Here is a 22,858-nt window from a genome sequence, read left to right as displayed (position 1 = left end):
CGAATTCGGATTCAGGAAAAAGAATTCCGGAAGTACAATGTGGAATTAGGATTCACGAAATAGAACTCAGGAAGGAGAACACAGGAAGTAGGATTCAGGAAACAGAATTCCAGAAGTAGAACAGAGGAAGTAGTATTCAGGAATTAATCCTCATGAAGGGTAAAATAGGAAGTAGCATTCAGGGACAAGAAATCCCGAAGTAGAACACAGGAACAAGGATTTAGGAAATAGAATTCCGGAAGTACAACATAGGAAGTAAAATTCAGGAAATAGAATCCCGGAAGTAGATCTCAGCAAGAAGGATTGACAAAAGAGATTTGCGGAAGTACAACACTGGAATTCGGATTCACAAAATAGAACTCAGGAAGGAGAACACAGGAATTAACATTCAGGAAATAGAACTCAGGAAGGAGAACACAGGAAGTAGGATTCAGGAAACAGAATTCCGGAAGAAGAACACAGGAAGTAGAATTCAGGAAATAGAACTCAGGAAGTAGAACACAGGAAATAGGATTCAGGAAAAAGTATTCCTGGATTACAACACAGGAAATAAAATTTAGGAAATAGAACTCCCAAAGGAGAACACAGGAAGTAAGATTCAAGAAACGAAACTCAGGAAGGAGAACACAGGAATTAGGATTGAGGAAATAGAACTCAGGAAGTAGAACACAGGAAGTAGGATTCAGGGAATACAATTCCAGAAGTAGAACACAGGAAGTAGGATTCTGTAAATAGATCTAAGCAAGTAGAACACAGGATGTAGGATACTGGAAATAGGCCTCATCAAAGAGGGCACAGGAAGTTGGATTGAGGAAATAGACCTCAGGAAGCACAACAAAGGAAGTAGGATTCAAGAAATAGAATTCTGGAATTAGCACACAGGAAGTAGGGTTTAGGAAATAGGATTCTGGAAGTAGAACACAGGAATTAGAATTCAGGAAATAGATCTTAGGAAGTAGAATACAGGAATTCAGAATAAGAAATAGAACTCAGGAAGAGAACACAGGGAGAAGGATTCAGGAAATAGAATTCCGGAAGTATAACACAGGTAGCAAGATTCAGGAAATAGAATTCCGCAAGTAGAACACAGGAAGTAGTGTATAGGAAATAGGTCTCATGAAGGAGAACACAGGAAATAGAGTTCAGGGAATAGAATTCCGAAAGTAGAACACAGGAAATAGGTTTCAGGAAATAGATCTTATGGAGTAGAACTCAGGAAATAGAATTCAGGAAATAGAATTCCTGAAGTAGAACACAGGAATTACGATTCAGGAAATAGAATTTAGGAAGCACAACACAGGAAGTAGGAGTCAGGAAATAAAACTCCGGAAGCAGAACACAGGAAGTAGGATTCAGGAAATAGGACTAATGATAGAAAAGACAGGAAGTTGGATTCGGGAAAGAGAAATACAGAAGTACAACTTGAGAAGTAAGTTTCATTAAATAGAACTCCTTCCTGAGTTCTATTGAAGGACAACACAGGAAGAAGGATTCAGGAAATAGAACTCAGGAAGCAGAACACAGGAAGTAGGATTCACGAAATAGTCCTCATGAAGGAGAGAACAGGAAGTTGGATGCAGGAAACACAACTCAGGAAATAGAACACAGGAAGTAGGATTCCGGAAATAGAATTCTGGAAGGAGAACACAGGAAGTAGAATTTAGGAAATAGAATTCCGGAAGTACAACACAGGAAGTAGGATTCAGGAAATAGATCTGAGGAAGTAGAACACAAGAATAAAATTCAGGAAAGATAACTCAGGGAGTAGGTCACAGGAAGTAGGATTCAGGAAGTAGAACTTAGGAAGTAGAACACAGGATTCAGATTCAGAAAGAGAACTCAGGAAGCAGAACACAGGGAGTAGGATACAGGAAATAGAATTCCAGAAGTGGAACACAGGAAACAAGATTCAGAAAATAGAATGCCGGAGGTAGAACACATGAAGTAGTATTCAGGAAATCGGTCTCATGAAGGAGAACACAGGAAGTAGGATTCAAGGAATAGAATTCAGGAAATAGAACACAGGAAATAGGATTCAGGAAATAGAACTCAGGAAGTAGAACACAGGATGTCAGATTCATGAAATAGGCCCTATGAAAGAGAGCACAGGAAGTTGGATTCAGGAAATCGAACTCAGGAAGTAGACCACACGAAAAAGCATTCAGGAAATAGGCCTCAAGAAGGAGAACACAGGAAGTAGGATTCAGGGAATACAATTACGGAAGTAGAACACAGCAAGCAATATTCAGGAAATAGGCCTCATGAAGCAGAATCCAGGAGCTAGAATTCAGGATATAGAATTCCTCAAGTAGAACAAAGGAAGTAGGATTCAGGAAACAGAATTTCAGCAGTAGAACACAGGAAATAGAATTCAGGAAATAGAACTGAGGAACGAGAACACTGGAAGTAGGATTCAGGAAATAGAACTCAGGAAGTAGACCACACGAAAAAGCATTCAGGAAATAGGCCTCAAGAAGGAGAACACAGGAAGTAGGATTCAGGGAATACAATTACGGAAGTAGAACACAGCAAGCAATGTTCAGGAAATAGGCCTCATGAAGCAGAATCCAGGAGCTAGGATTCAGGATATAGAATTCCTCAAGTAGAACAAAGGAAGTAGGATTCAGGAAACAGAATTCCTGCAGTAGAACACAGGAAATAGGATTCAGGAAATAGAACTGAGGAACGAGAACACTGGAAGTAGGATTCAGGAAATAGAACTCAGGAAGTACAACGCAGGATGTAGTATTTTGCAAATAGGCCTCATGAAAGAAAGCACAGGAAGTTGGATTCAGGAAATAGAACTCAGGAAGTAGAACACAGGAAGTAGGATTCAGGAATACAACATAGGAAGCAGAAAACAGGAATTCAGATTCAGAAGTAGAACTCAGGAAGCAGTACACAGGGAGTAGCTTTCAGGAAATAGAATTCCGGAAGTGGAACACAGGAATTAGGAGTCAGGAAATGGAACTCAGGATGTAGAACAAAAGACTAAGATTCAGCAAATAGAACTCAGGAAGGAGAACACAGGGAGTAGGATTCAGGCAATAGAATTCCAGAAGTCGAACACAGGAAGCAGGATTCAGGAAATAGAATTCCAGAAGTAGAACACAGGAATTACTACTCAGGAAATCGGCCTCATATAGAGAACACAGGAAGTAGGATTCAAGGAATAGTATTCCGGAAGTAGCAGACAGGAAATAGAACTCAGGAAGTAGAACACAGGAAGTAGCATTCAGAAAATAGAACTTAGGAAGTAGAACAGAGGAAGTAGGATTCAGGAAATAGAATTCCATATGTAGAAAACAGGAAGTAGGATTCAGGAAATAGGTCTCATTAAGGAGCACACAGGAAGTTGGATTCAGGAAAGAGAACTGAGAAAATAGAACACAGGAAGTAGAATTCAGGAAATAGAATTCAGGAAGTAGAACACAGGAAGTAAGATTCAGGAAATAGGTCTCATGAAGGAGAGCACAGGAAGTTGAATTCAGGAAATAGAACTCAGAAAGGAGAACACATGTAGTAGGATTCAGCAAGTAGAATTCCGGACAGGAATTAGGATTCAGAAAATAGAATTGCCTAAGTAGAACCCAAGAAGTAGTATTTAGGAAATAGGCCTCATGAAGGAGAACACAGGAAGTGGGATTCACAGAAAAGAATTCTGGAGGTAGAACAAGGGAAGTAGCATTCAGGGAACAGAATTCCGGAAGTAGAACACAGGAAGTAGTATTCAGGAAATAATCCTCATGAAGGAGAATATAAGAAGTAGGATTCAGGAAATAGAATTCCGGAAGCTGGAAACAGGAAGTAGTATTCAGAAAGTATTCATGAAGGACAACACAGGAAGTAGGACTCATGGAATAGAATTGCAGAAGTAAACACAAGAAGTAGGATTCAGGAAATAGAATTCCGGAAGTATGACACAGGAAGTAAGATTCAGGAAATAGCACTCAGGAAGGAGAACAGAGGAAGTATGATTCAGGAAATGGAATTCCGGTATTAGAGCACACGAATTCGGATTCAGGAAAAAGAATTCCGGAAGTACAATGTGGAATTAGGATTCACGAAATAGAACTCAGGAAGGAGAACACAGGAAGTAGGATTCAGGAAACAGAATTCCAGAAGTAGAACACAGGAAGTGGTATTCAGGAATTAATCCTCATGAAGGGTAAAATAGGAAGTAGCATTCAGGGACAAGAAATCCCGAAGTAGAACACAGGAACAAGGATTTAGGAAATAGAATTCCGGAAGTACAACATAGGAAGTAAAATTCAGGAAATAGAATCCCGGAAGTAGATCTCAGCAAGTAGGATTGACAAAAGAGAATTGCGGAAGTACAACACTGGAATTCGGATTCACAAAATAGAACTCAGGAAGGAGAACACAGGAATTAACATTCAGGAAATAGAACTCAGGAAGGAGAACACAGGAAGTAGGATTCAGGAAACAGAATTCCGGAAGAAGAACACAGGAAGTAGAATTCAGGAAATAGAACTCAGGAAGTAGAACACAGGAAATAGGATTCAGGAAAAAGAATTCCTGGATTACAACACAGGAAATAAAATTTAGGAAATAGAACTCCCAAAGGAGAACACAGGAAGTAAGATTCAAGAAACGAAACTCAGGAAGGAGAACACAGGAATTAGGATTGAGGAAATAGAACTCAGGAAGTAGAACACAGGAAGTAGGATTCAGGGAATACAATTCCAGAAGTAGAACACAGGAAGTAGGATTCTGTAAATAGATCTAAGCAAGTAGAACACAGGATGTAGGATACTGGAAATAGGCCTCATCAAAGAGGGCACAGGAAGTTGGATTGAGGAAATAGACCTCAGGAAGCACAACAAAGGAAGTAGGATTCAAGAAATAGAATTCTGGAATTAGCACACAGGAAGTAGGGTTTAGGAAATAGGATTCTGGAAGTAGAACACAGGAATTAGAATTCAGGAAATAGATCTTAGGAAGTAGAATACAGGAATTCAGAATAAGAAATAGAACTCAGGAAGAGAACACAGGGAGAAGGATTCAGGAAATAGAATTCCGGAAGTATAACACAGGTAGCAAGATTCAGGAAATAGAATTCCGCAAGTAGAACACAGGAAGTAGTGTATAGGAAATAGGTCTCATGAAGGAGAACACAGGAAATAGGGTTCAGGGAATAGAATTCCGAAAGTAGAACACAGGAAATAGGTTTCAGGAAATAGAACTTATGGAGTAGAACTCAGGAAATAGAATTCAGGAAATAGAATTCCTGAAGTAGAACACAGGAATTACGATTCAGGAAATAGAATTTAGGAAGCACAACACAGGAAGTAGGAGTCAGGAAATAAAACTCCGGAAGCAGAACACAAGAAGTATGATTAAGGAAATAGGACTAATGATAGAAAAGACAGGAAGTTGGATTCGGGAAAGAGAAATACAGAAGTACAACTTGAGAAGTAAGTTTCATTAAATAGAACTCCTTCCTGAGTTCTATTGAAGGACAACACAGGAAGAAGGATTCAGGAAATAGAACTCAGGAAGCAGAACACAGGAAGTAGGATTCACGAAATAGTCCTCATGAAGGAGAGAACAGGAAGTTGGATGCAGGAAACACAACTCAGGAAATAGAACACAGGAAGTAGGATTCCGGAAATAGAATTCTGGAAGGAGAACACAGGAAGTAGAATTTAGGAAATAGAATTCCGGAAGTACAACACAGGAAGTAGGATTCAGGAAATAGATCTGAGGAAGTAGAACACAAGAATAAAATTCAGGAAAGATAACTCAGGGAGTAGGTCACAGGAAGTAGGATTCAGGAAGTAGAACTTAGGAAGTAGAACACAGGATTCAGATTCAGAAAGAGAACTCAGGAAGCAGAACACAGGGAGTAGGATACAGGAGATAGAATTCCAGAAGTGGAACACAGGAAACAAGATTCAGAAAATAGAATGCCGGAGGTAGAACACATGAAGTAGTATTCAGGAAATCGGTCTCATGAAGGAGAACACAGGAAGTAGGATTCAAGGAATAGAATTCAGGAAATAGAACACAGGAAATAGGATTCAGGAAATAGAACTCAGGAAGTAGAACACAGGATGTCAGATTCATGAAATAGGCCCTATGAAAGAGAGCACAGGAAGTTGGATTCAGGAAATCGAACTCAGGAAGTAGACCACACGAAAAAGCATTCAGGAAATAGGCCTGAAGAAGGAGAACACAGGAAGTAGGATTCAGGGAATACAATTACGGAAGTAGAACACAGCAAGCAATATTCAGGAAATAGGCCTCATGAAGCAGAATCCAGGAGCTAGCATTCAGGATATAGAATTTCTCAAGTAGAACAAAGGAAGTAGGATTCAGGAAACAGAATTCCAGCGGTAGAACACAGGAAATAGGACTCAGGAAATAGAACTGAGGAACGAGAACACTGGAAGTAGGATTCAGGAAATAGAACTCAGGAAGTACAACGCAGGATGTAGTATTCTGCAAATAGGCCTCATGAAAGAAAGCACAGGAAGTTGGATTCAGGAAATAGAACTCAGGAAGTAGAACACAGGAAGTAGGATTCAGGAATACAACATAGGAAGCAGAAAACAGGAATTCAGATTCAGAAATAGAACTCAGGAAGCAGTACACAGGGAGTAGCTTTCAGGAAATAGAATTCCGGAAGTGGAACACAGGAATTAGGAGTCAGGAAATGGAACTCAGGATGTAGAACAAAAGACTAAGATTCAGCAAATAGAACTCAGGAAGGAGAACACAGGGAGTAGGATTCAGGCAATAGAATTCCAGAAGTCGAACACAGGAAGCAGGATTCAGGAAATAGAATTCCAGAAGTAGAACACAGGAATTACTACTCAGGAAATCGGCCTCATATAGAGAACACAGGAAGTAGGATTCAAGGAATAGAATTCCGGAAGTAGCAGACAGGAAATAGAACTCAGGAAGTAGAACACAGGAAGTAGCATTCAGAAAATAGAACTTAGGAAGTAGAACAGAGGAAGTAGGATTCAGGAAATAGAATTCCATATGTAGAAAACAGGAAGTAGGATTCAGGAAATAGGTCTCATTAAGGAGCACACAGGAAGTTGGATTCAGGAAAGAGAACTGAGAAAATAGAACACAGGAGGTAGAATTCAGGAAATAGAATTCAGGAAGTAGAACACAGGAAGTAAGATTCAGGAAATAGGTCTCATGAAGGAGAGCACAGGAAGTTGAATTCAGGAAATAGAACTCAGAAAGGAGAACACACGTAGTAGGATTCAGCAAGTAGAATTCCGGACAGGAATTAGGATTCAGAAAATAGAATTGCCTAAGTAGAACCCAAGAAGTAGTATTTAGGAAATAGGCCTCATGAAGGAGAACACAGGAAGTGGGATTCACAGAAAAGAATTCTGGAGGTAGAACAAGGGAAGTAGCATTCAGGGAACAGAATTCCGGAAGTAGAAAACAGGAAGTAGTATTCAGGAAATAATCCTCATGAAGGAGAATATAAGAAGTAGGATTCAGGAAATAGAATTCCGGAAGCAGGAAACAGGAAGTAGTATTCAGAAAGTATTCATGAAGGACAACACAGGAAGTAGGACTCATGGAAGAGAATTCCAGAAGTAAACACAAGAAGTAGGATTCAGGAAATAGAATTCCGGAAGTATGACACAGGAAGTAAGATTCAGGAAATAGCACTCAGGAAGGAGAACAGAGGAAGTATGATTCAGGAAATGGAATTCCGGTATTAGAGCACAAGAATTCGGATTCAGGAAAAAGAATTCCGGAAGTACAACGTGGAATTAGGATTCACGAAGTAGAACTCAGGAAGGAGAACACAGGAAGTAGGATTCAGGAAACAGAATTCCAGAAGTAGAACACAGGAAGTAGTATTCAGTAATTAATCCTCATGAAGGGTAAAATAGGAAGTAGCATTCAGGGACAAGAAATCCCGAAGTAGAACACAGGAACAAGGATTCAGGAAATAGAATTCCGGAAGTACAACATAGGAAGTAAAATTCAGGAAATAGAATCCCGGAAGCAGATCTCAGCAAGTAGGATTGACAAAAGAGAATTGCGGAAGTACAACACTGGAATTCGGATTCACAAAATAGAACTCAGGAAGGAGAACACAGGAATTAACATTCAGGAAATAGAACTCAGGAAGGAGAACACAGGAAGTAGGATTCAGGAAACAGAATTCCGGAAGAAGAACACAGGAAGTAGAATTCAGGAAATAGAACTCAGGAAGTAGAAGACAGGAAATAGGATTCAGGAAAAAGTATTCCTGGATTACAACACAGGAAATAAAATTTAGGAAATAGAACTCCCAAAGGAGAACACAGGAAGTAAGATTCAAGAAACGAAACTCAGGAAGGAGAACACAGGAATTAGGATTGAGGAAATAGAACTCAGGAAGTAGAACACAGGAAGTAGGATTCAGGGAATACAATTCCAGAAGTAGAACACAGGAAGTAGGATTCTGTAAATAGATCTAAGCAAGTAGAACACAGGATGTAGGATACTGGAAATAGGCCTCATCAAAGAGGGCACAGGAAGTTGGATTGAGGAAATAGACCTCAGGAAGCACAACAAAGGAAGTAGGATTCAAGAAATAGAATTCTGGAATTAGCACACAGGAAGTAGGGTTTAGGAAATAGGATTCTGGAAGTAGAACACAGGAATTAGAATTCAGGAAATAGATCTTAGGAAGTAGAATACAGGAATTCAGAATAAGAAATAGAACTCAGGAAGAGAACACAGGGAGAAGGATTCAGGAAATAGAATTCCGGAAGTATAACACAGGTAGCAAGATTCAGGAAATAGAATTCCGCAGGTAGAACACAGGAAGTAGTGTATAGGAAATAGGTCTCATGAAGGAGAACACAGGAAATAGGGTTCAGGGAATAGAATTCCGAAAGTAGAACACAGGAAATAGGTTTCAGGAAATAGATCTTATGGAGTAGAACTCAGGAAATAGAATTCAGGAAATAGAATTCCTGAAGTAGAACACAGGAATTACGATTCAGGAAATAGAATTTAGGAAGCACAACACAGGAAGTAGGAGTCAGGAAATAAAACTCCGGAAGCAGAACACAGGAAGTAGGATTCAGGAAATAGGACTAATGATAGAAAAGACAGGAAGTTGGATTCGGGAAAGAGAAATACAGAAGTACAACTTGAGAAGTAAGTTTCATTAAATAGAACTCCTTCCTGAGTTCTATTGAAGGACAACACAGGAAGAAGGATTCAGGAAATAGAACTCAGGAAGCAGAACACAGGAAATAGGATTCACGAAATAGTCCTCATGAAGGAGAGAACAGGAAGTTGGATGCAGGAAACACAACTCAGGAAATAGAACACAGGAAGTAGGATTCCGGAAATAGAATTCTGGAAGGAGAACACAGGAAGTAGAATTTAGGAAATAGAATTCCGGAAGTACAACACAGGAAGTAGGATTCAGGAAATAGATCTGAGGAAGTAGAACACAAGAATAAAATTCAGGAAAGGTAACTCAGGGAGTAGGTCACAGGAAGTAAGATTCAGGAAGTAGAACTTAGGAAGTAGAACACAGGATTCAGATTCAGAAAGAGAACTCAGGAAGCAGAACACAGGGAGTAGGATACAGGAAATAGAATTCCAGAAGTGGAACACAGGAAACAAGATTCAGAAAATAGAATGCCGGAGGTAGAACACATGAAGTAGTATTCAGGAAATCGGTCTCATGAAGGAGAACACAGGAAGTAGGATTCAAGGAATAGAATTCAGGAAATAGAACACAGGAAATAGGATTCAGGAAATAGAACTCAGGAAGTAGAACACAGGATGTCAGATTCATGAAATAGGCCCTATGAAAGAGAGCACAGGAAGGTGGATGCAGGAAATCGAACTCAGGAAGTAGACCACACGAAAAAGCATTCAGGAAATAGGCCTCAAGAAGGAGAACACAGGAAGTAGGATTCAGGGAATACAATTACGGAAGTAGAACACAGCAAGCAATATTCAGGAAATAGGCCTCATGAAGCAGAATCCAGGAGCTAGGATTCAGGATATAGAATTCCTCAAGTAGAACAAAGGAAGTAGGATTCAGGAAACAGAATTCCAGCGGTAGAACACAGGAAATAGGATTCAGGAAATAGAACTGAGGAACGAGAACACTGGAAGTAGGATTCAGGAAATAGAACTCAGGAAGTAGACCACACGAAAAAGCATTAAGGAAATAGGCCTCAAGAAGGAGAACATAGGAAGTAGGATTCAGGGAATACAATTACGGAAGTAGAACACAGCAAGCAATGTTCAGGAAATAGGCCTCATGAAGCAGAATCCAGGAGCTAGGATTCAGGATATAGAATTCCTCAAGTAGAACAAAGGAAGTAGGATTCAGGAAACAGAATTCCAGCAGTAGAACACAGGAAATAGGATTCAGGAAATAGAACTGAGGAACGAGAACACTGGAAGTAGGATTCAGGAAATAGAACTCAGGAAGTACAACGCAGGATGTAGTATTCTGCAAATAGGCCTCATGAAAGAAAGCACAGGAAGTTGGATTCAGGAAATAGAACTCAGGAAGTAGAACACAGGAAGTAGGATTCAGGAATACAACATAGGAAGCAGAAAACAGGAATTCAGATTCAGAAGTAGAACTCAGGAAGCAGTACACAGGGAGTAGCTTTCAGGAAATAGAATTCCGGAAGTGGAACACAGGAATTAGGAGTCAGGAAATGGAACTCAGGATGTAGAACAAAAGACTAAGATTCAGCAAATAGAACTCAGGAAGGAGAACACAGGGAGTAGGATTCAGGCAATAGAATTCCAGAAGTCGAACACAGGAAGCAGGATTCAGGAAATAGAATTCCAGAAGTACAACACAGGAATTACTACTCAGGAAATCGGCCTCATATAGAGAACACAGGAAGTAGGATTCAAGGAATAGTATTCCGGAAGTAGCAGACAGGAAATAGAACTCAGGAAGTAGAACACAGGAAGTAGCATTCAGAAAATAGAACTTAGGAAGTAGAACAGAGGAAGTAGGATTCAGGAAATAGAATTCCATATGTAGAAAACAGGAAGTAGGATTCAGGAAATAGGTCTCATTAAGGAGCACACAGGAAGTTGGATTCAGGGAAGAGAACTGAGAAAATAGAACACAGGAAGTAGAATTCAGGAAATAGAATTCAGGAAGTAGAACACAGGAAGTAAGATTCAGGAAATAGGTCTCATGAAGGAGAGCACAGGAAGTTGAATTCAGGAAATAGAACTCAGAAAGGAGAACACACGTAGTAGGATTCAGCAAGTAGAATTCCGGACAGGAATTAGGATTCAGAAAATAGAAATGCCTAAGTAGAACCCAAGAAGTAGTATTTAGGAAATAGGCCTCATGAAGGAGAACACAGGAAGTGGGATTCACAGAAAAGAATTCTGGAGGTAGAACAAGGGAAGTAGCATTCAGGGAACAGAATTCCGGAAGTAGAACACAGGAAGTAGTATTCAGGAAATAATCCTCATGAAGGAGAATATAAGAAGTAGGATTCAGGAAATAGAATTCCAGAAGCTGGAAACAGGAAGTAGTATTCAGAAAGTATTCATGAAGGACAACACAGGAAGTAGGACTCATGGAATAGAATTCCAGAAGTAAACACAAGAAGTAGGATTCAGGAAATAGAATTCCAGAAGTATGACACAGGAAGTAAGATTCAGGAAATAGCACTCAGGAAGGAGAACAGAGGAAGTATGATTCAGGAAATGGAATTCCGGTATTAGAGCACACGAATTCGGATTCAGGAAAAAGAATTCCGGAAGTACAATGTGGAATTAGGATTCACGAAATAGAACTCAGGAAGGAGAACACAGGAAGTAGGATTCAGGAAACAGAATTCCAGAAGTAGAACACAGGAAGTAGTATTCAGGAATTAATCCTCATGAAGGGTAAAATAGGAAGTAGCATTCAGGGACAAGAAATCCCGAAGTAGAACACAGGAACAAGGATTTAGGAAATAGAATTCCGGAAGTACAACATAGGAAGTAAAATTCAGGAAATAGAATCCCGGAAGTAGATCTCAGCAAGAAGGATTGACAAAAGAGATTTGCGGAAGTACAACACTGGAATTCGGATTCACAAAATAGAACTCAGGAAGGAGAACACAGGAATTAACATTCAGGAAATAGAACTCAGGAAGGAGAACACAGGAAGTAGGATTCAGGAAACAGAATTCCGGAAGAAGAACACAGGAAGTAGAATTCAGGAAATAGAACTCAGGAAGTAGAACACAGGAAATAGGATTCAGGAAAAAGAATTCCTGGATTACAACACAGGAAATAAAATTTAGGAAATAGAACTCCCAAAGGAGAACACAGGAAGTAAGATTCAAGAAACGAAACTCAGGAAGGAGAACACAGGAATTAGGATTGAGGAAATAGAACTCAGGAAGTAGAACACAGGAAGTAGGATTCAGGGAATACAATTCCAGAAGTAGAACACAGGAAGTAGGATTCTGTAAATAGATCTAAGCAAGTAGAACACAGGATGTAGGATACTGGAAATAGGCCTCATCAAAGAGGGCACAGGAAGTTGGATTGAGGAAATAGACCTCAGGAAGCACAACAAAGGAAGTAGGATTCAATAAATAGAATTCTGGAATTAGCACACAGGAAGTAGGGTTTAGGAAATAGGATTCTGGAAGTAGAACACAGGAATTAGAATTCAGGAAATAGATCTTAGGAAGTAGAATACAGGAATTCAGAATAAGAAATAGAACTCAGGAAGAGAACACAGGGAGAAGGATTCAGGAAATAGAATTCCGGAAGTATAACACAGGTAGCAAGATTCAGGAAATAGAATTCCGCAAGTAGAACACAGGAAGTAGTGTATAGGAAATAGGTCTCATGAAGGAGAACACAGGAAATAGAGTTCAGGGAATAGAATTCCGAAAGTAGAACACAGGAAATAGGTTTCAGGAAATAGATCTTATGGAGTAGAACTCAGGAAATAGAATTCAGGAAATAGAATTCCTGAAGTAGAACACAGGAATTACGATTCAGGAAATAGAATTTAGGAAGCACAACACAGGAAGTAGGAGTCAGGAAATAAAACTCCGGAAGCAGAACACAGGAAGTAGGATTCAGGAAATAGGACTAATGATAGAAAAGACAGGAAGTTGGATTCGGGAAAGAGAAATACAGAAGTACAACTTGAGAAGTAAGTTTCATTAAATAGAACTCCTTCCTGAGTTCTATTGAAGGACAACACAGGAAGAAGGATTCAGGAAATAGAACTCAGGAAGCAGAACACAGGAAGTAGGATTCACGAAATAGTCCTCATGAAGGAGAGAACAGGAAGTTGGATGCAGGAAACACAACTCAGGAAATAGAACACAGGAAGTAGGATTCCGGAAATAGAATTCTGGAAGGAGAACACAGGAAGTAGAATTTAGGAAATAGAATTCCGGAAGTACAACACAGGAAGTAGGATTCAGGAAATAGATCTGAGGAAGTAGAACACAAGAATAAAATTCAGGAAAGATAACTCAGGGAGTAGGTCACAGGAAGTAGGATTCAGGAAGTAGAACTTAGGAAGTAGAACACAGGATTCAGATTCAGAAAGAGAACTCAGGAAGCAGAACACAGGGAGTAGGATACAGGAAATAGAATTCCAGAAGTGGAACACAGGAAACAAGATTCAGAAAATAGAATGCCGGAGGTAGAACACATGAAGTAGTATTCAGGAAATCGGTCTCATGAAGGAGAACACAGGAAGTAGGATTCAAGGAATAGAATTCAGGAAATAGAACACAGGAAATAGGATTCAGGAAATAGAACTCAGGAAGTAGAACACAGGATGTCAGATTCATGAAATAGGCCCTATGAAAGAGAGCACAGGAAGTTGGATTCAGGAAATCTAACTCAGGAAGTAGACCACACGAAAAAGCATTCAGGAAATAGGCCTCAAGAAGGAGAACACAGGAAGTAGGATTCAGGGAATACAATTACGGAAGTAGAACACAGCAAGCAATATTCAGGAAATAGGCCTCATGAAGCAGAATCCAGGAGCTAGAATTCAGGATATAGAATTCCTCAAGTAGAACAAAGGAAGTAGGATTCAGGAAACAGAATTTCAGCAGTAGAACACAGGAAATAGAATTCAGGAAATAGAACTGAGGAACGAGAACACTGGAAGTAGGATTCAGGAAATAGAACTCAGGAAGTAGACCACACGAAAAAGCATTCAGGAAATAGGCCTCAAGAAGGAGAACACAGGAAGTAGGATTCAGGGAATACAATTACGGAAGTAGAACACAGCAAGCAATGTTCAGGAAATAGGCCTCATGAAGCAGAATCCAGGAGCTAGGATTCAGGATATAGAATTCCTCAAGTAGAACAAAGGAAGTAGGATTCAGGAAACAGAATTCCAGCAGTAGAACACAGGAAATAGGATTCAGGAAATAGAACTGAGGAACGAGAACACTGGAAGTAGGATTCAGGAAATAGAACTCAGGAAGTACAACGCAGGATGTAGTATTTTGCAAATAGGCCTCATGAAAGAAAGCACAGGAAGTTGGATTCAGGAAATAGAACTCAGGAATTAGAACACAGGAAGTAGGATTCAGGAATACAACATAGGAAGCAGAAAACAGGAATTCAGATTCAGAAGTAGAACTCAGGAAGCAGTACACAGGGAGTAGCTTTCAGGAAATAGAATTCCGGAAGTGGAACACAGGAATTAGGAGTCAGGAAATGGAACTCAGGATGTAGAACAAAAGACTAAGATTCAGCAAATAGAACTCAGGAAGGAGAACACAGGGAGTAGGATTCAGGCAATAGAATTCCAGAAGTCGAACACAGGAAGCAGGATTCAGGAAATAGAATTCCAGAAGTAGAACACAGGAATTACTACTCAGGAAATCGGCCTCATATAGAGAACACAGGAAGTAGGATTCAAGGAATAGTATTCCGGAAGTAGCAGACAGGAAATAGAACTCAGGAAGTAGAACACAGGAAGTAGCATTCAGAAAATAGAACTTAGGAAGTAGAACAGAGGAAGTAGGATTCAGGAAATAGAATTCCATATGTAGAAAACAGGAAGTAGGATTCAGGAAATAGGTCTCATTAAGGAGCACACAGGAAGTTGGATTCAGGAAAGAGAACTGAGAAAATAGAACACAGGAAGTAGAATTCAGGAAATAGAATTCAGGAAGTAGAACACAGGAAGTAAGATTCAGGAAATAGGTCTCATGAAGGAGAGCACAGGAAGTTGAATTCAGGAAATAGAACTCAGAAAGGAGAACACATGTAGTAGGATTCAGCAAGTAGAATTCCGGACAGGAATTAGGATTCAGAAAATAGAATTGCCTAAGTAGAACCCAAGAAGTAGTATTTAGGAAATAGGCCTCATGAAGGAGAACACAGGAAGTGGGATTCACAGAAAAGAATTCTGGAGGTAGAACAAGGGAAGTAGCATTCAGGGAACAGAATTCCGGAAGTAGAACACAGGAAGTAGTATTCAGGAAATAATCCTCATGAAGGAGAATATAAGAAGTAGGATTCAGGAAATAGAATTCCGGAAGCTGGAAACAGGAAGTAGTATTCAGAAAGTATTCATGAAGGACAACACAGGAAGTAGGACTCATGGAATAGAATTGCAGAAGTAAACACAAGAAGTAGGATTCAGGAAATAGAATTCCGGAAGTATGACACAGGAAGTAAGATTCAGGAAATAGCACTCAGGAAGGAGAACAGAGGAAGTATGATTCAGGAAATGGAATTCCGGTATTAGAGCACACGAATTCGGATTCAGGAAAAAGAATTCCGGAAGTACAATGTGGAATTAGGATTCACGAAATAGAACTCAGGAAGGAGAACACAGGAAGTAGGATTCAGGAAACAGAATTCCAGAAGTAGAACACAGGAAGTGGTATTCAGGAATTAATCCTCATGAAGGGTAAAATAGGAAGTAGCATTCAGGGACAAGAAATCCCGAAGTAGAACACAGGAACAAGGATTTAGGAAATAGAATTCCGGAAGTACAACATAGGAAGTAAAATTCAGGAAATAGAATCCCGGAAGTAGATCTCAGCAAGTAGGATTGACAAAAGAGAATTGCGGAAGTACAACACTGGAATTCGGATTCACAAAATAGAACTCAGGAAGGAGAACACAGGAATTAACATTCAGGAAATAGAACTCAGGAAGGAGAACACAGGAAGTAGGATTCAGGAAACAGAATTCCGGAAGAAGAACACAGGAAGTAGAATTCAGGAAATAGAACTCAGGAAGTAGAACACAGGAAATAGGATTCAGGAAAAAGAATTCCTGGATTACAACACAGGAAATAAAATTTAGGAAATAGAACTCCCAAAGGAGAACACAGGAAGTAAGATTCAAGAAACGAAACTCAGGAAGGAGAACACAGGAATTAGGATTGAGGAAATAGAACTCAGGAAGTAGAACACAGGAAGTAGGATTCAGGGAATACAATTCCAGAAGTAGAACACAGGAAGTAGGATTCTGTAAATAGATCTAAGCAAGTAGAACACAGGATGTAGGATACTGGAAATAGGCCTCATCAAAGAGGGCACAGGAAGTTGGATTGAGGAAATAGACCTCAGGAAGCACAACAAAGGAAGTAGGATTCAAGAAATAGAATTCTGGAATTAGCACACAGGAAGTAGGGTTTAGGAAATAGGATTCTGGAAGTAGAACACAGGAATTAGAATTCAGGAAATAGATCTTAGGAAGTAGAATACAGGAATTCAGAATAAGAAATAGAACTCAGGAAGAGAACACAGGGAGAAGGATTCAGGAAATAGAATTCCGGAAGTATAACACAGGTAGCAAGATTCAGGAAATAGAATTCCGCAAGTAGAACACAGGAAGTAGTGTATAGGAAATAGGTCTCATGAAGGAGAACACAGGAAATAGGGTTCAGGGAATAGAATTCCGAAAGTAGAACACAGGAAATAGGTTTCAGGAAATAGAACTTATGGAGTAGAACTCAGGAAATAGAATTCAGGAAATAGAATTCCTGAAGTAGAACACAGGAATTACGATTCAGGAAATAGAATTTAGGAAGCACAACACAGGAAGTAGGAGTCAGGAAATAAAACTCCGGAAGCAGAACACAAGAAGTATGATTAAGGAAATAGGACTAATGATAGAAAAGACAGGAAGTTGGATTCGGGAAAGAGAAATACAGAAGTACAACTTGAGAAGTAAGTTTCATTAAATAGAACTCCTTCCTGAGTTCTATTGAAGGACAACACAGGAAGAAGGATTCAGGAAATAGAACTCAGGAAGCAGAACACAGGAAGTAGGATTCACGAAATAGTCCTCATGAAGGAGAGAACAGGAAGTTGGATGCAGGAAACACAACTCAGGAAATAGAACACAGGAAGTAGGATTCCGGAAATAGAATTCTGGAAGGAGAACACAGGAAGTAGAATTTAGGAAATAGAATTCCGGAAGTACAACACAGGAAGTAGGATTCAGGAAATAGATCTGAGGAAGTAGAACACAAGAATAAAATTCAGGAAAGATAACTCAGGGAGTAGGTCACAGGAAGTAGGATTCAGGAAGTAGAACTTAGGAAGTAGAACACAGGATTCAGATTCAGAAAGAGAACTCAGGAAGCAGAACACAGGGAGTAGGATACAGGAGATAGAATTCCAGAAGTGGAACACAGGAAACAAGATTCAGAAAATAGAATGCCGGAGGTAGAACACATGAAGTAGTATTCAGGAAATCGGTCTCATGAAGGAGAACACAGGAAGTAGGATTCAAGGAATAGAATTCAGGAAATAGAACACAGGAAATAGGATTCAGGAAATAGAACTCAGGAAGTAGAACACAGGATGTCAGATTCATGAAATAGGCCCTATGAAAGAGAGCACAGGAAGGTGGATGCAGGAAATCGAACTCAGGAAGTAGACCACACGAAAAAGCATTCAGGAAATAGGCCTCAAGAAGGAGAACACAGGAAGTAGGATTCAGGGAATACAATTACGGGAGTAGAACACAGCAAGCAATGTTCAGGAAATAGGCCTCATGAAGCAGAATCCAGGAGCTAGGATTCAGGATATAGAATTCCTCAAGTAGAACAAAGGAAGTAGGATTCAGGAAACAGAATTCCAGCAGTAGAACACAGGAAATAGGATTCAGGAAATAGAACTGAGGAACGAGAACACTGGAAGTAGGATTCAGGAAATAGAACTCAGGAAGTACAACGCAGGATGTAGTATTCTGCAAATAGGCCTCATGAAAGAAAGCACAGGAAGTTGGATTCAGGAAATAGAACTCAGGAAGTAGAACACAGGAAGTAGGATTCAGGAATACAACATAGGAAGCAGAAAACAGGAATTCAGATTCAGAAGTAGAACTCAGGAAGCAGTACACAGGGAGTAGCTTTCAGGAAATAGAATTCCGGAAGTGGAACACAGGAATTAGGAGACAGGAAATGGAACTCAGGATGTAGAACAAAAGACTAAGATTCAGCAAATAGAACTCAGGAAGGAGAACACAGGGAGTAGGATTCAGGCAATAGAATTCCAGAAGTCGAACACAGGAAGCAGGATTCAGGAAATAGAATTCCAGAAGTACAACACAGGAATTACTACTCAGGAAATCGGCCTCATATAGAGAACACAGGAAGTAGGATTCAAGGAATAGAATTCCGGAAGTAGCAGACAGGAAATAGAACTCAGGAAGTAGAACACAGGAAGTAGCATTCAGAAAATAGAACTTAGGAAGTAGAACAGAGGAAGTAGGATTCAGGAAATAGAATTCCATATGTAGAAAACAGGAAGTAGTATTCAGGAAATAGGTCTCATTAAGGAGCACACAGGAAGTTGGATTCAGGAAAGAGAACTGAGAAAATAGAACACAGGAAGTAGAATTCAGGAAATAGAATTCAGGAAGTAGAACACAGGAAGTAAGATTCAGGAAATAGGTCTCATGAAGGAGAGCACAGGAAGTTGAATTCAGGAAATAGAACTCAGAAAGGAGAACACACGTAGTAGGATTCAGCAAGTAGAATTCCGGACAGGAATTAGGATTCAGAAAATAGAATTGCCTAAGTAGAACCCAAGAAGTAGTATTTAGGAAATAGGCCTCATGAAGGAGAACACAGGAAGTGGGATTCACAGAAAAGAATTCTGGAGGTAGAACAAGGGAAGTAGCATTCAGGGAACAGAATTCCGGAAGTAGAACACAGGAAGTAGTATTCAGGAAATAATCCTCATGAAGGAGAATATAAGAAGTAGGATTCAGGAAATAGAATTCCGGAAGCAGGAAACAGGAAGTAGTATTCAGAAAGTATTCATGAAGGACAACACAGGAAGTAGGACTCATGGAATAGAATTCCAGAAGTAAACACAAGAAGTAGGATTCAGGAAATAGAATTCCGGAAGTATGACACAGGAAGTAAGATTCAGGAAATAGCACTCAGGAAGGAGAACAGAGGAAGTATGATTCAGGAAATGGAATTCCGGTATTAGAGCACACGAATTCGTATTCAGGAAAAAGAATTCCGGAAGTACAATGTGGAATTAGGATTCACGAAATAGAACTCAGGAAGGAGAACACAGGAAGTAGGATTCAGGAAACAGAATTCCAGAAGTAGAACACAGGAAGTAGTATTCAGGAATTAATCCTCATGAAGGGTAAAATAGGAAGTAGCATTCAGGGACAAGAAATCCCGAAGTAGAACACAGGAACAAGGATTCAGGAAATAGAATTCCGGAAGTACAACATAGGAAGTAAAATTCAGGAAATAGAATCCCGGAAGTAGATCTCAGCAAGTAGGATTGACAAAAGAGAATTGCGGAAGTACAACACTGGAATTCGGATTCACAAAATAGAACTCAGGAAGGAGAACACAGGAATTAACATTCAGGAAATAGAACTCAGGAAGGAGAACACAGGAAGTAGGATTCAGGAAACAGAATTCCGGAAGAAGAACACAGGAAGTAGAATTCAGGAAATAGAACTCAGGAAGTAGAACACAGGAAATAGGATTCAGGAAAAAGAATTCCTGGATTACAACACAGGAAATAAAATTTAGGAAATAGAACTCCCAAAGGAGAACACAGGAAGTAAGATTCAAGAAACGAAACTCAGGAAGGAGAACACAGGAATTAGGATTGAGGAAATAGAACTCAGGAAGTAGAACACAGGAAGTAGGATTCAGGGAATACAATTCCAGAAGTAGAACACAGGAAGTAGGATTCTGTAAATAGATCTAAGCAAGTAGAACACAGGATGTAGGATACTGGAAATAGGCCTCATCAAAGAGGGCACAGGAAGTTGGATTGAGGAAATAGACCTCAGGAAGCACAACAAAGGAAGTAGGATTCAAGAAATAGAATTCTGGAATTAGCACACAGGAAGTAGGGTTTAGGAAATAGGATTCTGGAAGTAGAACACAGGAATTAGAATTCAGGAAATAGATCTTAGGAAGTAGAATACAGGAATTCAGAATAAGAAATAGAACTCAGGAAGAGAACACAGGGAGAAGGATTCAGGAAATAGAATTCCGGAAGTATAACACAGGTAGCAAGATTCAGGAAATAGAATTCCGCAAGTAGAACACAGGAAGTAGTGTATAGGAAATAGGTCTCATGAAGGAGAACACAGGAAATAGAGTTCAGGGAATAGAATTCCGAAAGTAGAACACAGGAAATAGGTTTCAGGAAATAGATCTTATGGAGTAGAACTCAGGAAATAGAATTCAGGAAATAGAATTCCTGAAGTAGAACACAGGAATTACGATTCAGGAAATAGAATTTAGGAAGCACAACACAGGAAGTAGGAGTCAGGAAATAAAACTCCGGAAGCAGAACACAGGAAGTAGGATTCAGGAAATAGGACGAATGATAGAAAAGACAGGAAGTTGGATTCGGGAAAGAGAAATACAGAAGTACAACTTGAGAAGTAAGTTTCATTAAATAGAACTCCTTCCTGAGTTCTATTGAAGGACAACACAGGAAGAAGGATTCAGGAAATAGAACTCAGGAAGCAGAACACAGGAAGTAGGATTCACGAAATAGTCCTCATGAAGGAGAGAACAGGAAGTTGGATGCAGGAAACACAACTCAGGAAATAGAACACAGGAAGTAGGATTCCGGAAATAGAATTCTGGAAGGAGAACACAGGAAGTAGAATTTAGGAAATAGAATTCCGGAAGTACAACACAGGAAGTAGGATTCAGGAAATAGATCTGAGGAAGTAGAACACAAGAATAAAATTCAGGAAAGATAACTCAGGGAGTAGGTCACAGGAAGTAGGATTCAGGAAGTAGAACTTAGGAAGTAGAACACAGGATTCAGATTCAGAAAGAGAACTCAGGAAGCAGAACACAGGGAGTAGGATACAGGAAATAGAATTCCAGAAGTGGAACACAGGAAACAAGATTCAGAAAATAGAATGCCGGAGGTAGAACACATGAAGTAGTATTCAGGAAATCGGTCTCATGAAGGAGAACACAGGAAGTAGGATTCAAGGAATAGAATTCAGGAAATAGAACACAGGAAATAGGATTCAGGAAATAGAACTCAGGAAGTAGAACACAGGATGTCAGATTCATGAAATAGGCCCTATGAAAGAGAGCACAGGAAGTTGGATTCAGGAAATCGAACTCAGGAAGTAGACCACACGAAAAAGCATTCAGGAAATAGGCCTCAAGAAGGAGAACACAGGAAGTAGGATTCAGCGAATACAATTACGGAAGTAGAACACAGCAAGCAATATTCAGGAAATAGGCCTCATGAAGCAGAATCCAGGAGCTAGGATTCAGGATATAGAATTCCTCAAGTAGAACAAAGGAAGTAGGATTCAGGAAACAGAATTCCAGCAGTAGAACACAGGAAATAGGATTCAGGAAATAGAACTGAGGAACGAGAACACTGGAAGTAGGATTCAGGAAATAGAACTCAGGAAGTACAACGCAGGATGTAGTATTCTGCAAATAGGCCTCATGAAAGAAAGCACAGGAAGTTGGATTCAGGAAATAGAACTCAGGAAGTAGAACACAGGAAGTAGGATTCAGGAATACAACATAGGAAGCAGAAAACAGGAATTCAGATTCAGAAGTAGAACTCAGGAAGCAGTACACAGGGAGTAGCTTTCAGGAAATAGAATTCCAGAAGTGGAACACAGGAATTAGGAGTCAGGAAATGGAACTCAGGATGTAGAACAAAAGACTAAGATTCAGCAAATAGAACTCAGGAAGGAGAACACAGGGAGTAGGATTCAGGCAATGGAATTCCAGAAGTCGAACACAGGAAGCAGGATTCAGGAAATAGAATTCCAGAAGTAGAACACAGGAAGTAGTATTCAGGAATTAATCCTCATGAAGGGTAAAATAGGAAGTAGCATTCAGGGACAAGAAATCCCGAAGTAGAACACAGGAACAAGGATTCAGGAAATAGAATTCCGGAAGTACAACATAGGAAGTAAAATTCAGGAAATAGAATCCCGGAAGTAGATCTCAGCAAGTAGGATTGACAAAAGAGAATTGCGGAAGTACAACACTGGAATTCGGATTCACAAAATAGAACTCAGGAAGGAGAACACAGGAATTAACATTCAGGAAATAGAACTCAGGAAGGAGAACACAGAAGTAGGATTCAGGAAACAGAATTCCGGAAGAAGAACACAGGAAGTAGAATTCAGGAAATAGAACTCAGGAAGTAGAACACAGGAAATAGGATTCAGGAAAAAGAATTCCTGGATTACAACACAGGAAATAAAATTTAGGAAATAGAACTCCCAAAGGAGAACACAGGAAGTAAGATTCAAGAAACGAAACTCAGGAAGGAGAACACAGGAATTAGGATTGAGGAAATAGAACTCAGGAAGTAGAACACAGGAAGTAGGATTCAGGGAATACAATTCCAGAAGTAGA

The sequence above is a fragment of the Cavia porcellus genome, unplaced genomic scaffold (genome assembly GCF_034190915.1).
Source record: "Cavia porcellus strain 051 isolate PalLab524CR breed Dunkin Hartley unplaced genomic scaffold, mCavPor4.1 scaffold_9, whole genome shotgun sequence".
Taxonomy (NCBI): domain Eukaryota; kingdom Metazoa; phylum Chordata; class Mammalia; order Rodentia; family Caviidae; genus Cavia; species Cavia porcellus.
This window is presented reverse-complemented; position numbering follows the sequence as displayed.